Here is a 15,996-nt window from a genome sequence, read left to right as displayed (position 1 = left end):
ATTCCACCCCGCGATTATGGCAGTGGTGGAATTCAAATTTTTTTTACTACCGGTTCTGTGGATGTGGCTTGGTGGGCATGGCTTGGTGGGCGTGGCAGGGGAAGGATACTGCAAAATCTCCATTCCCACCCCACTCCAGGGGAAGGATATTGCAAAATCTCCATTCCCAACCCACTCCAGGGGAAGGATATTGCAAAATCTCCATTCCCACCCCACTCCAAGGGAAGGATATTGCAAAATCCCCATTCCCTCCCCACTCCTGGGGGAAGGGTATTGCAAAATCCCCATTTCCTCCCCACTCCTGGGGGAAGGGTATTGCAAAATCTCTGTTCCCACCCCACTCTGGGGCCAGCCAGAGGTGATATTTGCCAGTTCTCTGAACTACTCAAAATTTCCGCTATCGGTTCTCCAGAACCTGCCAGAACCTGCTGAATAGCACCCCTGGATTATGGGGTCATAAGAAGAGGATGATGATAATGAATCTGGGTCCCCATTTTACTGACCTCGGAAGGATGGAAGCCTGAGTCAACCTTGAGCCTGGTGAGATATGAACTGGCAAGCTGCATGCAGCCAGCAGTCAGCAGAAATAGTCTGCAGGACTGCCTTCTAACCACTGAGCCACTGGGGCTCTTAATCTTTTGAGAAAAAGTATGTTTTACCATGTTTTCCCCAAAATAAGACCCTGTCTTATATTTTTTTGAGCCCTGAAATAAGCGCTTGGCCTTATTGCCATGCGCTCAAAAGCCCGATTGGGCTTATTATCAGGGGATGTCTTATTTTGGGGGAAACAGAGTATCTGTCTATCTGTCTGTCTGTCTGTCTTTCTGTCTGTCTGTCTGTCTGTCTGTCTGTCTGTCTGTCTGTCTGTCTATCTATCTATCTATCTATCTATCTATCTATCTATCTACCTTAGTTTCCCCAAAAATAAGACCCTGTCTTATATTTTTTTTGAACCCTGAAATAAGCGCTTGGCCTTATTGCCATGTGCTCAAAAGCCCGATTGGGCTTATTATCAGGGGAGGTCTTAATTTGGGGGAAACAGGGTAGAAAAATTAAGGAATCCACTAGAACCAGTCCCTAGAAAATAACATGCACAACGTCTGTCTACATGGTCTCCTTTTTAATTTTTAATTTTTCAGTAAATCATAGCTGGAGCGGTTTGTCGGCCTTCACACAAAGAAAGCAAACCTTCGGTGCGTATAATATACACCTCTCCGTGTGTGTGTGTGTGTTTGTGTGTCTGTGCTGCAGGGAGGTCATGTGTGATTACAGTAATGAGAATCCCAGGCTTAAAACTCATCATCCGAGTTCTGTTTCAATTCAAAGACAGCTAGCACTCCAGTGTGTCTTTTATCAAACTGCTCTGAGGGTCTCGTGGCACTAATTCAGTTGTTAAACACAAGTTTCTGTAAGCTGGCTCGGGACAGTTTTGGAATAAATAGCGGTCTCCCTTCAAGGTTTTGCGATTAAAATATGCTCTGGAAAAGGATGATTGGCGACTAGGGAGGTAGCCTTCAAGAGCATGGCAAGGTTTTAGAGCCGATGGTAGGTAATGGTTTTAATCTATTTATTCGTGGTCAGTAACTGCCTTTACAGTTAGTCCTTGACTTACATTCATTTATTGGCCATTCAAAGTTACAACGAGACACTGAAGAAAGCGAGTTATGACTGTTTCTCATACTTACAACCGTTGCGTCATTCCCCGTGATGAAGGTTTGCCTTCAGAGGTTGTGGGTGGTCCATCACTGGAGGTTTTTAAGAAGAGATTGGACAGCCATTTGTCTGAAACAGTAGAGGGTCTCCAGCCTGAGCAGGGGGTTGGACTAGAAGACCTCCAAGGTGTCCCTTCCAGTTCTTCTTCTTCTTCTTCTTCTTCTTCTTCTTCTTCTTCTTCTTCTTCTTCTTCTTCTTCTTCTTCTTCTTCTTCTTCTTCTTCTTCTTCTTCTTCTTCTTCTTCTTCTTCTTCTTCTTCTTCTTCTCCTCCTCCTCCTCCTCCTCCTCCTCCTCCTCCTCCTCCTCCTCCTCCTCCTCCTTTTCACTCTACTCTACTCTACTCTACTCTACTCTACTCTACTCTACTCTACTCTACTCTACTCTACTCTACTCTACTCTACTCTACTCTACTCTACTCTACTCTACTCTACTCTATTATATTATTATATTATATTTGAGAAACTTCCTAACAATGAGGACAATTACCCAGTGGAACAGCCTGCCTCTGGAAGTTGTGGGTGCTCCAATACCAGAAAAATAGGGACTACCTTTGGTGGGAAGGTAACAGTGTTCCATGCACCTTTGGCATTTAGTCATGCCAGCCACATGACCATGGAGACGTCTTTGGACATTGCTTTTAAGAAGAAACTGGACAGCTACTTGTCTCAAATGGTATAGGGTCTCCTTCCTTCCTTCCTTCCTTCCTTCCTTCCTTCCTTCCTTCCTTCCTTCCTTCCTTCCTTCCTTCCTTCCTTCCTCCCTTCCAACATCCATCCATCCATCCATCCATCCATCACTGGAGGTTTTTAAGAAGTGATTGGACAGCCATTTGACTGAAATGGGATAGGCTTTCCTGCCTGAGTGGGAGGTTGGATTAGAAGATCTCCAAGGTCCCTTCCAACTCTCTTATTCCATTATCAAAATTCAGACAAACTTGGCAACTGGTTCATAATTATGACAGTCGCACTATCCTGGGGTTACTGACAAACACGGTCAATGGGGAAGCCAGATTCCCACAACAAGTGTATTCCTCGCTAAATGACTGCAGTGATTCATATAACCATTGTGGCGAAAAAGGTGGCAAAACTCACTTAACATCTCCCCCCGCTTAGCGACAGAAGTTTTAGGCACCCTTGTGGCCATAAATCAAGGGCTATCTGTACGCCTTCTTTTACTCTCTGTCTGATTTACCAAATCATGGATTAGTTAGAATTATAGAATCAGATTAGAGTTAAGTACCATCTTGGCAATGGTAGGGATCACAGCTAAGATGAAGTAGGCGTCTGGCCAAACTGGATTAGACGATTTGCTCTCAATTTGAAAATAAAAATAAAAATGAGGTTCAATTGGAAAGGGCTCATAATCTGCCTTGTTTAGCTGTGGGACGGTTCCTTGTCTTGGGTGAATACAGAGATACATGCCTTACCCTCTAGAATTAAATTGGGACCTCTATTACATTGTGCCCAACTATAATCTGAGGGCATATACTGGTCCAGTATCTGATGTGTTTTTAAAAAAGTATATAAATGATACTGTGCTTCAATGGTTAGATGGTCTAGACTAGAGGTCTTCAAACTTGGCAGCTTTAAGATTTGTGGACTTCAACTCCACAAGTCTTAAACAGCCTGTAGTACAGTGGACTAAAGCACTGTTATTAACATCTGCTGCTTGCAATTACTGCAAGTTCAAATCTCATCAGGCTCAAGGTTGACTCAGCCTTCCATCCTTTCTAAGGTAGGTGAAATGAGGGCCCAGACTGCAGGGGCAATAAGCTGACTTTGTATAAATATACAAAAGTATGAAGGCTATTGCTTAACGCATTGTAAGCCACCCTGAGTCTCCGCGGAAGGGCGGCATATAAATTAAAGCAAACCCCCCCCCCCAAAACCTCCCAAATTCTCCAACCAGCATAGCTGGCTGGAGAATTCTGGGAGTTGAAGTCCACAAGTCTTAAAGCTGCCAAGTTTGGGGACCCCTAGTCTAGACATTGGTATTTGAACATAAATCTTTTTAACGTTTATATTTTGTTATGGTTTTCTAATCTAGGTGAACTCTTAACATGCATTACTAGTCTGATATTTTTTTCTATTAAAGGTAAAGGTTCCCCTCGCACATATGTGCTAGTCGTTCCCGACTCTAGGGGGCGGTACTCATCTCCGTTTCAAAGCCGAAGAGCCAGCGCGGTCTGAAGACGTCTCCGTGGTGATGTGGCCGGCATGACTCAACGCCAAAGGGGCACGGAACGCTGTTCCCTTCCCACCAAAGGTGGTCCCTATTTTTCTACTTGCATTTTTTACCTGCTTTCGAACTGCTAGGTTGTCAGAAGCTGGGACAAGTAACGGGAGCTCACTCCGTTAGGTGGTGCTAGGGATTCGAACCGCTGAACAGCTGACCTTTCGATCGACAAGCTCAGCGTCTTAGCCACTGAGCCACTGCATCCCATTTTTTCTAATAATGACCCTTGCAGGGTGGAGTGTGGGCAACTGAATGGAGCTAGCAAATTTGCTTAATGGCCGAATGCCCTTCCTGTCGCCAATGCGGAGTTTTGTTCAGCAGATTTATTCTCATTGTGCTCAGAGAGAGAATATCTGCCTCTGCCTAGGATCGAACTCACAGCCTCCTGATTGTGAGGCGAAAGCTCCACCTCTAGGCCACCGCACCACTCTCATTGCTAGTCTGATATACCATACACTAAATAAATAATACCTCTTCTTTTCATCAGCGGATTTTAAATAGCCATCTGATCCACTGTATGCTGCTAATCGTTCTGTTAAGGCTGGCCACGCACGTCTAATAAAAGCAAATTTTGTAAACATTTTTAAAAATGCTTTTGAAAGCATACCATAAAATTCAGCTTTTTTATTACCTCAGGGGAGTTGTTTACTATCAGATGTAATCTTTCTCTACGAAGCAGGCAAACTGGCATCTAATCTAATCCAAACTTTCCTATTCTGAGCTCATCCTTGAGAGCAAATGGCCTTTGTTCTATTTGGTGAAAATTTCTCTTTTTCCTCCACCCTTCCCATGTCCGCAGGAACAGTTAAAAAACCCCCAAAACAGCTGTTGGAGGATGGAAACCACAATGTAAGTTTGTTTAAGATGCTCCATGGTGTCTGGAATATGATTTAATGAGGCCTAAGGCAGCTTTCAAAACCAGCTACGTTCCCTAAAAAAAAAAAGAACAGATATGACATAAAAGCTGTCTGAGAATGTTTTTCACCGATGGTACATACATGTAAAAAAAAATCCTAGTTTATAGCTTTGGGTGCGCTCACAAATCCGCCATTGATTAAACCATCAACTCTATGAGGCTTATCGTTAAAAAAAAATCTAATGGCCCACCAGAAGCTCTGTTACTTCTTTATTTTTTTATTTTATTTTTTCCAAGTTTTTATTTATTTATTTATTTATTTATTTATTTATTTATTTATTTATTTATTTATTTATTTATTTACAAACATGTCATTGTGTGAACAGTGTGATACCGGGGAGTCTTACATTTTACTACAAATAGAACAATATTTTTCATATTTAATACAGTTGACCATCTTAAAGAATTTCAGTAATATATGTTATTAAATTATAATCTTTCATTCTTTGATTATTCACTATTTTAGTATGTTATTTTTTATACCAATCTCCATATTCTAGGTGTCACTCCTTTGGCTACAAATAAAATATTAATAATCACATTTACTATGTTTAACGAGCTTATGGAGGTCTAATAGCAGTGCACAGATTTATATTAAATTATAATCTTCCCTTGTTTATCCCTTTTCTAATGATTAGTTACGTCACAGTTATATTTGAACAATAGCCTCTTTCTAATCACATTTTAATACAAATAAAATAATATTCATCATACTTACATTTGACAAGTTATATAATTCTAATAATAATGTTCCTTATTTATGATGGCAGGGATAACAGCTAAGTCCTGGTGGAACAATGTTATCTCTTTTTTTTTTTCCCCCTCTGTTCCTCTTGCCAACTCAAAATGAGATTATGAAGACATATTTTACGACTGGAAAAAAAGCTACGTTCATTAACTGCAAGGGAAAAGGGTACCGTTACAAACTTTTATTAGAATCAAAAGAGATGAAGCTATTTTTTTTCCCCCTGTCTAGCCTTCTAGGTTATTTTTTTCTTTATTATTATCTCAATGTTTCACTCTGGTTGTTTCCCACATCAGAACCTGGCTCACATCTCTAAGCAGGCACCCCGTAAATCCTTGCTAGGATCGGGGAGCGCTTTGGGACCCAATAACCAACGTTGATTCCTGAAGAAACTTCTCAAAACAGTTCCCAGCCACTGCAGTTATCAGCACAAACTCCACGGACTTCAGTCAAACAAATTTAAAAGTAAAGATATAAAATAAAGAAAAGCTAAAATCGATTGTGGTAGCTGGCAGCAGTGGTCACTCTTGAATTCTTGTTGTTTGCTTGGAAATTGAAGAGCAGCTGCAGAAATTGCCCACAAAACCACATGTTTTAAATTGGTTTTGAGTGCCTTTTGTCGCTCTTGTTTCTTTTTGTTTAAAACATAATTTCCTTTGCCCTCCAGCTATTCCACCTGATTTAAGGAAGGAAAGGACCGCACTCAACTTTTGTGGTCTCATTCTAGAACATGGGTGTCAAACTCGCGTCGTCACGGCGGTGTTATGTGACGTACCAGGACTTTCCCCCCCTTCACTAAACCGGGCATGGGCGTGGCTAGTGCGTGACACATCCGGCCTATGGGTCAGGAGTTTGACAGTCCCATTCTAGGACATTATCACTGCCCATCTCTTAGCTAGGTCTACAAATCTCGGCTGCAAAAACCTGAATGACCTATACTATTGGATGTTAGGATAGAGTGAGAGTTTCCTGTATGTCTTTGATGCCATCTTGTGGCCGCCACTTGTATTACAACAGACCACATACACTAATTTTTAGGATCTGAGGGTGCTCTCTGACCTTGATTATTTTTCTGCAGATGTTTCATTACTCAATCAGGTAATATTATCAGTACTCCTTGGATGAGGTTTGCCTGGATGCAAATTTCTCACATTTGCATGCTTTCTGAAGCATTTGATGATCATGTGTCATACCGGCGGAAGAGAATATTTGTAGCTCAGGGTTAAAGGACCTGAATTTCGATCATGTGACCATGGGATCATAAACCACTTTTTTAAAGGGCTGTTGTAACTTCAAACATTTGCTAAATGAATGGACATCCATCAAGAACTACCTGTAGTATGAAATGAAAAAGATGTTTCCAAATACCTCTCCATTATGTTGGAAATGTAAACACCAAAAAGGAACATATTATCACATATGGTGGTATTGCCATAAGGCAAAACAATTTTGGCAAATAATTAAAACACAAATAAAAGAAATTATAAATCAACAAATAGAAATGAGGCCAGAAACTTTCCTATCGGGAATAATTACTGGGTCATATGAAAAAGAAATAAGATATTTAATTGTTCACATAATTACAGCAGCACAAATAGTTTTTGCCCAAAACTGGAAAAACAATGACATACCATCAGAAGACAATGTGATTAGAAAAATTATAGAGTGTGCAGAAATGGATAAGCTCACGAAGGAGATACAAGAAAAAGATGAAACAGAATATTACTTAGTCTGGGAGAAATGGTATAAATGGTTGGAGGAAAAGGAGAAAAAAAAAGGGGGGGACAAAGGAAGACTAAATAATGGTTAAATTAGGTGGAGAAATATAGAAATAAATGGGAAGATATAAAAATTGTGGAAAAGAAATTAGGTACATGTTTATGTCAAATGTAAATAAAATAATTAGAACAATAGAATATATTATAACGATATATATATGATATACTAGAAATATATGTATAGAAGATATATCAAGATAAGAAAGAGAAAACATATAAATATGGATTACAGATGCGAAGATGTTGAAATGAAGAAGATGTAAATATCTGTTTTTGTTTATTTTTTTTAAAAAAAAGTTGTATAAAAAAAAGAAGATGGGAAACTAAAAAAAGAAAAGATGGAAAACCAAAAAAAGAAAAGAAAAGAAAAGAAAAGAACAATTTCAATGTTACATTTCTTAGCTCTTGTGTTTCTCACTTTTTTTAAGGAAAAAAAAGATCATTGATCACCCCGTGCAGATGGCACCAACTGACCTAAATAATATAAACCGAATTTAACGTACAGCCTTAAAAAAGGAAATGACACGAGACTATATAACTGTATTAAGAAGAAACTTAATACTGTTTACAGATTCCCCAAGGGCTCCACGGTGGCAAATAGAAATGTAATTATTCAGCCGAGGATTTTCAGCACAAAAATGTTATGTTCAAATGACAAGGTTTTATCCACAGTTGTAAATTGGATCCAATCTGATGCAATTTGGGGTGCAGCTTTAGCTTATTTTCACATAAAGGCAGCCAGATTTTTTTTCCCCCTTGAAAGACAGCCCGAGAGAAAGAGAAAAGAAAAAAGAAAAAGAGGAGTTTTTGAGTCAATCTGGTGCGATAATCGGTTTTTATATTGAAAGAATACATTTTTGGGCAAGCTTTCTAGATCACGGAGTTTACTTTGCTCTTTAAGACCACATGGGATGATCCAAAATTACCGTAATTTTCTGAGTATAAGACGTACTTTCCTCCCCCCTAAAAGAGGGTGAAAATTTGGGTGTGTCTTATATACCGAACGTAGCCCCACCCACCCGCCGGCTCCCACCCTTTGGCCTCTCCCTCCCAGCAATTTACCTCCTTGCAACAAGCAGCAAACAGCCTGTTTCAGCTTCAGCACAGCCTGATTAGCACAAGCAGCTGATTGTCGGTTGGATTGGCCTCCCGACCCTCAGCTGTTTCAGGATGCAGGGATTCTCATTGCCTAATGTCGCGCGGGCCTCCGCTGTTTGCTGCAAGGAGGCAAATTTCTCGGAGGCAGATTTTTTTTCTTGTGCTAATCAGACTGTGCTGAAAATGAAAATGAAACTAAAGCAGGCTGTTTGCTGCTTGCTGCAACGAGGTAAACTGTTGGAAGGCAGAGGCAGATATTTTTTTCTTGTTTTCCTCCCTCAAAAACGTAGGTGCGTCTTATAGTCCGGAGCGTTTTATACTCCAAAAAATACAGTATTGTCTGTGGTACAACCAACAAATAAACAAGTAAATAAACAATGAGAAGGGAATTGAATTGTCGTGCTGTTGTTCTCCAACAAGTTAAGCTTCCAAAATTCCTTTTTTCATTTGAATTTTGTTCACCTTGGGGGGATTTTCACTTGCTTAGCCTTATTTCATGTTGGCTGAATAACTATGCAGTGGAGGCAACATTCAAAAGACTTCAACTAATACGAGACCCTACACCATTTCTGACAGATGGCAGTCTGGTCTCTTCCTGAAAGCCTCCAGTGATGAAGCTCCTGCAACTTCTGTTCTGTGAGTTGATTGTTCTCACTCTCAGAAAATTTCTCCATATTTCCAGGTTGAATCTCTCCTTGTTCAGTTTCCATCCATTATTCCTTGTCTGGCCTTCAGGTGCTTTGGAAAACAGGTTGACCCCCTTCCTCCTCTCTGTGGCAGCCCCTCAAATACTGGAAGACTGCTATCATGTCTCCCCTGGTCCTTCTCTTCACTAGACTAGCCATGCCCAGTTCCTGCAACCGTTCTTCATATATTTTAGCCTCCAGTCCAATCTATATGTCTTTGTTTTTTCTTGCCCAAGTGTAAGACTTTACTTTTCTCTACACTGAATTTAATTTTGTTAGCTAGGGCCCAGTGTTCAAGTCTGTTAAGATCCAGCTGGCTATTCCTGCCAGCTTAGTATCATCTGCAAATTTGATAAGTTCCTCTTCTATTTCTTCACTTAAGATGCTTATGAAGATATTCATAAGATATTCTCCAATGAATTTGCACATGTGACATGGCCGAAGTAAATCAGACGTAGAAGCTCTACGTATACTTGGCAAAAACTTGATAGAAGTAAAACCGTGGCCAGATCTTTAGATCTTGCATGGTTTTGAATGAAGCATGTGACACCATTGTTTCCAAAGTTTATGAGATCTTACCCCTTCAAGAACATTAATGTTTTTGTAATTACATTGGAAGAACCTGATGTTTAATCACTTCCTCGAAAATTAGAAGAATGTCCTGGGATTTTACTAGAAACTTATAGTAAAGAGAATGTATTTGATTATCCATGTAATAACTGCAGCTAGGATTGCATTTGCACAAAAGTGGAAAAGTGAAGAGATTCCTACAGATGAGAATGTGATTAGGAAAATATTAGAATGTGCAGAAATGAATAGGTTAACACTTGCAATTAAAGAGAAGGAACAAACTGAATATGATAATGCATGGGAATTATTTTACCGATGGCTAGAGAATAAATATGAAAGTTAGAAATAAAAGTAGATTAGTGAAATATAGAAATAAGTTAAGAATTTTTACAGTATTAGACATGCAATGTATATCAATATTAAGTTAAGAATAGATAAACAATGAATATGGCTGTAAATTTTAATTGTTATTGCCCAAGACATTTGTATCCAGAGGACACATTGTTTAACGAAAGATGGATTGTTTGTATTAAAATAAAATTTAAAAAAATCTAAAATAAAGAAAATTAGAAAAAAGTCCAAAAAACGCAGCTTTATCAAATGCAGTGTCTTGTAAAAAAGCATCAGAAAAAGGAAAATTTATCTTGGTGAGTCATTTTAGATGTGTTTTCCCTCTTTTTTTATACACATTTTCTTTCAATCCATTTTGATGACTTATCAAAAAGTTATGGTAATCATTCACAGACCTAAATATACTTTCTTCAAAATGCATCCTTATAAATCTTTCTAGACTATATGGCAGGATTGTAATTAAACTGGCACATATTAATATCTCTGGGGCTGATATCCATTAGGGAACATAGCTTGGTTGATTTTTTTAAAAAAAAAATGAAATTAGAAGACGATATTTATCTACCTTTAATTAATAATTCTAGTGCAGATAATTATTTTCCTAAGCTGTGCAACATAAGAAATCATTTCGCTATTAATGATTATCTGCCAGATTTGGTAAAACAATGGAAAACGAATGTATATTTTTCTTTCCGTAAGTGGTATTTACAGTGAGGGAAATAGCACCGATGACAAATTTATACAATTGCGAAGAAACCTGAAATATCCTTTAGTTAATGATCATTTTATTCAAATTGCTTTTCCTTGATACTTTACCTATCAACGGAGTAATTCCAAATAAATGACCTCCATCTATATAAATACCTTGTTGGACAGAACTACTAAAAATTAATTTTAAAAAATTCTATCTCTCTCTCTTGAAGATTACTGAAATATATTTAGATAAACTCCTTAAATGTTTCTTTTGCAAGCATTTAAATCTTATTTGGGGGGGGGATATTCAGGAAGGAAGGAAGGAAGGAAGGAAGGAAGGAAGGAAGGAAGGAAGGAAGGAAGGAAGGAAGGATAACAGAATATCAGAATAATAGAGCTGGGAGGGACCTTGGAGGTCTTCTACTTCAACCCCTTGCTCAAGCAGGAGACCATATACCATTCAAGACAAGTGGCTGTCCAATCTCTTCTTAAAAACCTCCAGTGATGAAGCACCCACAACTTCTGGAGGCAAGCTGTTCCATGGGTTAATTGTCCTCACTGTTAGGAAGTTTCTCCTTAGTTCTAGGTTGCTTCTCTCCTTGAGTCGTTTCCATCCATTCTTTCTTGTCTCACCTTCTGGTGCTTTGGAAAATAAATTGTCTGTCAGGTTTCGATGTCCTCTCAAATAAATTGCACTCCCAAACAATTAATCTTTGCTGAAATATTCCATTTATTGAGTACGACAGATCTGGCCCCGACTTCGTCGTAGCCGATACTAACCCTCTGACCCCCAAACCCTTCCCTTTCCGTTCCCCAATTCTCATCTTCTCATTGGCCATCTTCCAAGTCAGTCTCCCCAGCTTCTGACCTCACCCCACAGGAATGTTCCCCCCTCCCATCCCATCTCCTAGGGGATATTATCTACAGAGAAAATAAGTAGGTGAAAAGTCAAGCCTCATCTTTTTATGGCAGCATCAGAATACTGACATTGACATTGATAACATGGTATTCCTGACTGTGAGTAAAAGTTCAAAATTCCACTTCAGGAAAGCTTAACTTTTAACTTTAGACTTCTCAAAACAGGAAGACCCGAACAGAATGAGCAGTAATGATCCCAGAACTGAAATTCTTTTTCAGGCATAAAATAGCCACTGAACAGGATGGGTGATTCAGGCACATACATAGTGATTCAAATGTACTGTATAGATAGGGGGGGGGCTTCAGATGCTTTAACTCTTTCCCATTCAAACAGGTTTTTAGGCAACGTCTTGGTGATTGAATGCCATAGTTGTTGTGAGGAGGGCGCGAGTCACAATGGACGGCATATTGCAAAATGGCTCAGGAACACTACCAAGAATGTGGAGGAGATTGGAATTTCATGCCTACTATTCTGCCCCAGCTACGGACCCCAAAGAACGCAGCACACACAAACTCTATACAAAGCTTATTTTACTCAAATAACTCAGTCTTTATCAAACAAAGGCTGTTAATAAACTGTCTTAAAGAATTCTGAGATAAGGTCATCACAGTCTTACTAGAGTTGGCAAAAAGCCCAGAAGCAATTTTGCAGAGAATCCAGACGCGAAGGAGAATGAACTAAGGTTGTTGCCTACAGCTTGTTGCAAGTGGTGTTCCTTCTTAAATAGGCTAAGAGAGTGGCCAATTAGCCCCAAGGCTTACTCTCGAGGAGACTTCCTTCTGAGGAGCCACTCCTGCCTTTTGGCAGCTCTGCGTGCCCGTGCATTGAGAAGAGGCTCCTCCTCTTCATCTTCTTCACTTAAAGGAGCTTCTGGAGGTTCTGAAGGCCCTGGCTGAATCCCTGCCTCTGGCACCACATCTTCTCCAGCCTCCTCACTGTCCGACTCGAGGGCCAGCTGCACAGGCTGCTGGCGCAGCACCACACCAGCCTCCTCGTTGTCGGAATCAGCTACAATCTGCACAGGCCGCTGACGGGCCACAACACCTACGCTGCACTCCACAATTCATTCTACATGGGGCTGTCCTTGAAGGCCACCTGCAAGCCACAGCTGGTCAAGAATATATGGCTCACATACATTACTGTACTTTTCGCCCCCTAAAAGTGGGTGAAAATTGTGATGCATCTTATACACTGAATGTTGCCAAAGCCCCGCCCACCCACTGGCTGCCACCCTTTGGCTGTTTCCGGCCTCCGCGCGTAACATTTCTGGCCACCATGTGTCACATTTTCAGCCGGTTCCAGGGGATCGGCTGCGGCAAACGGGCAGCGACGAAGGGCTCCGGAAGTGGCAAACAGGCAACACTGAATGGGCCACGGCAGTGGCAAACAGGCTGTGGCAAATGGGTGGTGGTGAATGGCCATGGCGAATGGGCTGTGCTGGCAGCGAATGGGCTGCGACGAATGGGCCATGGCGGTTAGGGTTAGGGTTCTCTTCTTGAAAATCTTCAGTGATGGAGCACCCAAAACTTCTTCTTATTATTATTATTATTAAAAAGTTTTTTTTATTAAATATACAGTTTAAAAACATTGAACATGGTACGACTTTTCTGGTTCCAACATTTCCATCAAAGTTTTCCTTATAACAACTACAATTCATATTTTATTTATTTATTTATTTATTTATTTATTTATTTATTTATTTATTTATTTATTTATTTATTATATTTCTATACCGCCTTTCTCCCGTAGGACTCAAGGCAGTGTACAGTCAAGAAAAATATAGACACACAAACATCATAAAATTGCTAATTAAAATTATTACTTAGTTTGGTCAATTAAATAAAACCCAGAATTAGATAACATTTAAAAAATCATTCGCATGTTCGTATGTTTAGCCCCGCCTGTTGGAACATCAGGGTCTTGAGGGCACGGCGGAAAGCACGGAGGTCAGGAATATTCCGTATCTCCGGGGGCAGTTCATTCCAAAGGGTTGGAGCCCCCACAGAGAAGGCCCTCCCCCTGGGAGTCGCCAGTCGGCATAATTTGACTGACGGTACCCTGAGTAGTCCCTCCCTGTGAGAACGAACTGGTCGGTGGGATTTTATATATAATGTTGTACAAATTTGCTTCAATAAAGAGATGTATGTAGTTGAATATGGATAGTGAGCAGGGGTGAAATCCAGCAGGTTCTAACAGGTTCTGGAGAACCGGTAGCGGAAATTTTGAGTAGTTTGGAGAACTGGCAAATATCACCTCTGGCTGGCCCCAGAGTGGGGTGGGAAGGAGGTGGGACTGGAAGACCTCCAAGGTGCTTTCCAATTCTGTTATTCTCTTATTATTTTTATATTATTGGGAAGCCCTTGTGAGGGCTGAGCATCGTATACATTGCATTTTGCACTATTACTCATTTCCCATGGTTTCTGCCTCAAGGAGCCATGGATCGTCAGCCTTGTTGCTCATGGAGGCCTCTGGGAGATTCCAAAAGAAGAATCAGACACAACGGGTGACTCACCGTCACTGATCCCACCCATGTGCTGGACTGTGGCCATCTAAGGAGAGAGATGTCCCCTGATTGCAGTGAAGTGGGTTTAGGGTGGGAACCAAGTGCTGAATGTAATGAAGCAGATGGACACTGAATTATTCTAAAACAATTAACAGGATAACAGAGTTGGAAGGGACCTTGGAGGTCTTCTAGTCCAACCTCCTGCTTGGGCAGGAGACTCTATGCCATTTCAGACAAATGGTTCTCCAATCTCTTCTTGAAAACCTCCAGTGATGGAGAAGGAAAGAAGGGAGGGAGGGAAGGAAGCAAGCAAGCAAGCTAGCTCCAGTGATGGAGAAGGAAGGAAGGAAGGAAGGAAGGAAGGAAGGAAGGAAGGAAGGAAGGAAGGAAGGAAGGAAGGAAGGAAGGACCAGTGATGGAGCACCCACAGCTTCTGAAGGCAAACCGTTCCACTGATTAATGTTTCTCAATTTCAGGAAATTTCTCCTTGGTTCCAGGTTGTTTTTTCTCTTTTGATTAGTTTCCACCGATTCTTTCTTGCCTTGCTTTCCATCATTTTGATATTGAAGAAATGCCTGGGAGAAAAAAAAATCCCAACAGGAACAAAAAAATAAATTCATGCTGAATTAAAGTAGCATAAATAAAGCACAGAGAGAGCTGGGAGGAAGGAAAGGGAAACAGGGAATGACAAGGAACAAAAATGCCATGTTATTTTTCAGAAGTCTTGGCAGTCTCGACATCTAACAGATTTATTTTAAAGTAAGCATTTGTGGGTTGCTGCTCGGTTCATCTACTATATCAAGTGTTACCCTTCAGTGGCACTGGAGATATGTACAAAAATTCAGGGTACAGATTCCAAACAGAACAGGTAAAATGCCTAAAAATGCTGCCTCTCTTACCTGCTGATTTTATCCTGACTGGTGAAAAGAAATAAAACTCAGAAATTCTTTCTTTCTTTCTTTCTTTCTTTCTTTCTTTCTTTCTTTCCTTCTTTCTTTCTTTCTTTCTTTCTCACTCTTTCTTTCTTCCTTCCTTTCTCTCTTTCTCTCTCTCTTTCTTTCTCTCCCTCCCTCCCTCTCTCTCTCTCTTTCTTTCTCTCTTTCTCTTTCTCTCTTCCTTCCTTCCTTTCCCTTTCTCTCTTTCTCTCTCTTTCTCTCTCTCTTTCTTTCTCTTTCTCTCTCTCTCTTCCTTCCTTCCTTCTTTCCCTCTTTCCTTCCTTTCACTCTTTCTCTCTCTCTCTCTCTCTCTTTCTCTCTTCCTTCCTTCTTCTGCTCTCTCTCTCTCTCTCTTTCTTTATCTCTCTCTTCCTCCCTCCCTCTCTCTCTCTTTCTTTTTTTCTTTCTTATCATTCCTGCAAAGGATCTCTTACCCTTGGAGATGACTTCTTACCTAGTTCTGCATCTCTGGACTAATGCTTAGTTCAAAACGTAGAATTTGTTTAATATTCAGAATTTGCTTTCTTGAAATTTTGCAGTGCCGTAGCTCTGACATTTAAAAAAAAAAACACACATTGGGGGAAAGTTTACAAAATCTTTTAAAGTCTATAAAAATGCATTCTGTCAGGGAAAGTAGTTACAAAACCTGTGTACCCAAAGCAAGCCAAAATAGATAAATGTGGAGTACCATGCTCTATTCTATACACATATGTTAACTTTTTTCTTTCAAAACAAAAAGAAAAAGAAAAAAAAATCAAGGCTGACAAACCAAATTACATATTTAAAAAAAATGTAATTTTTAATGCGAAAACAAAATTGAAAAAGATTTTTAATGTCATGATTCTATATATGCA

Source organism: Pantherophis guttatus, chromosome 7 (genome assembly GCF_059756535.1).
Source record: "Pantherophis guttatus breed Tessera chromosome 7, ASM5975653v1, whole genome shotgun sequence".
NCBI classification, from domain to species: domain Eukaryota; kingdom Metazoa; phylum Chordata; class Lepidosauria; order Squamata; family Colubridae; genus Pantherophis; species Pantherophis guttatus.
This window is presented reverse-complemented; position numbering follows the sequence as displayed.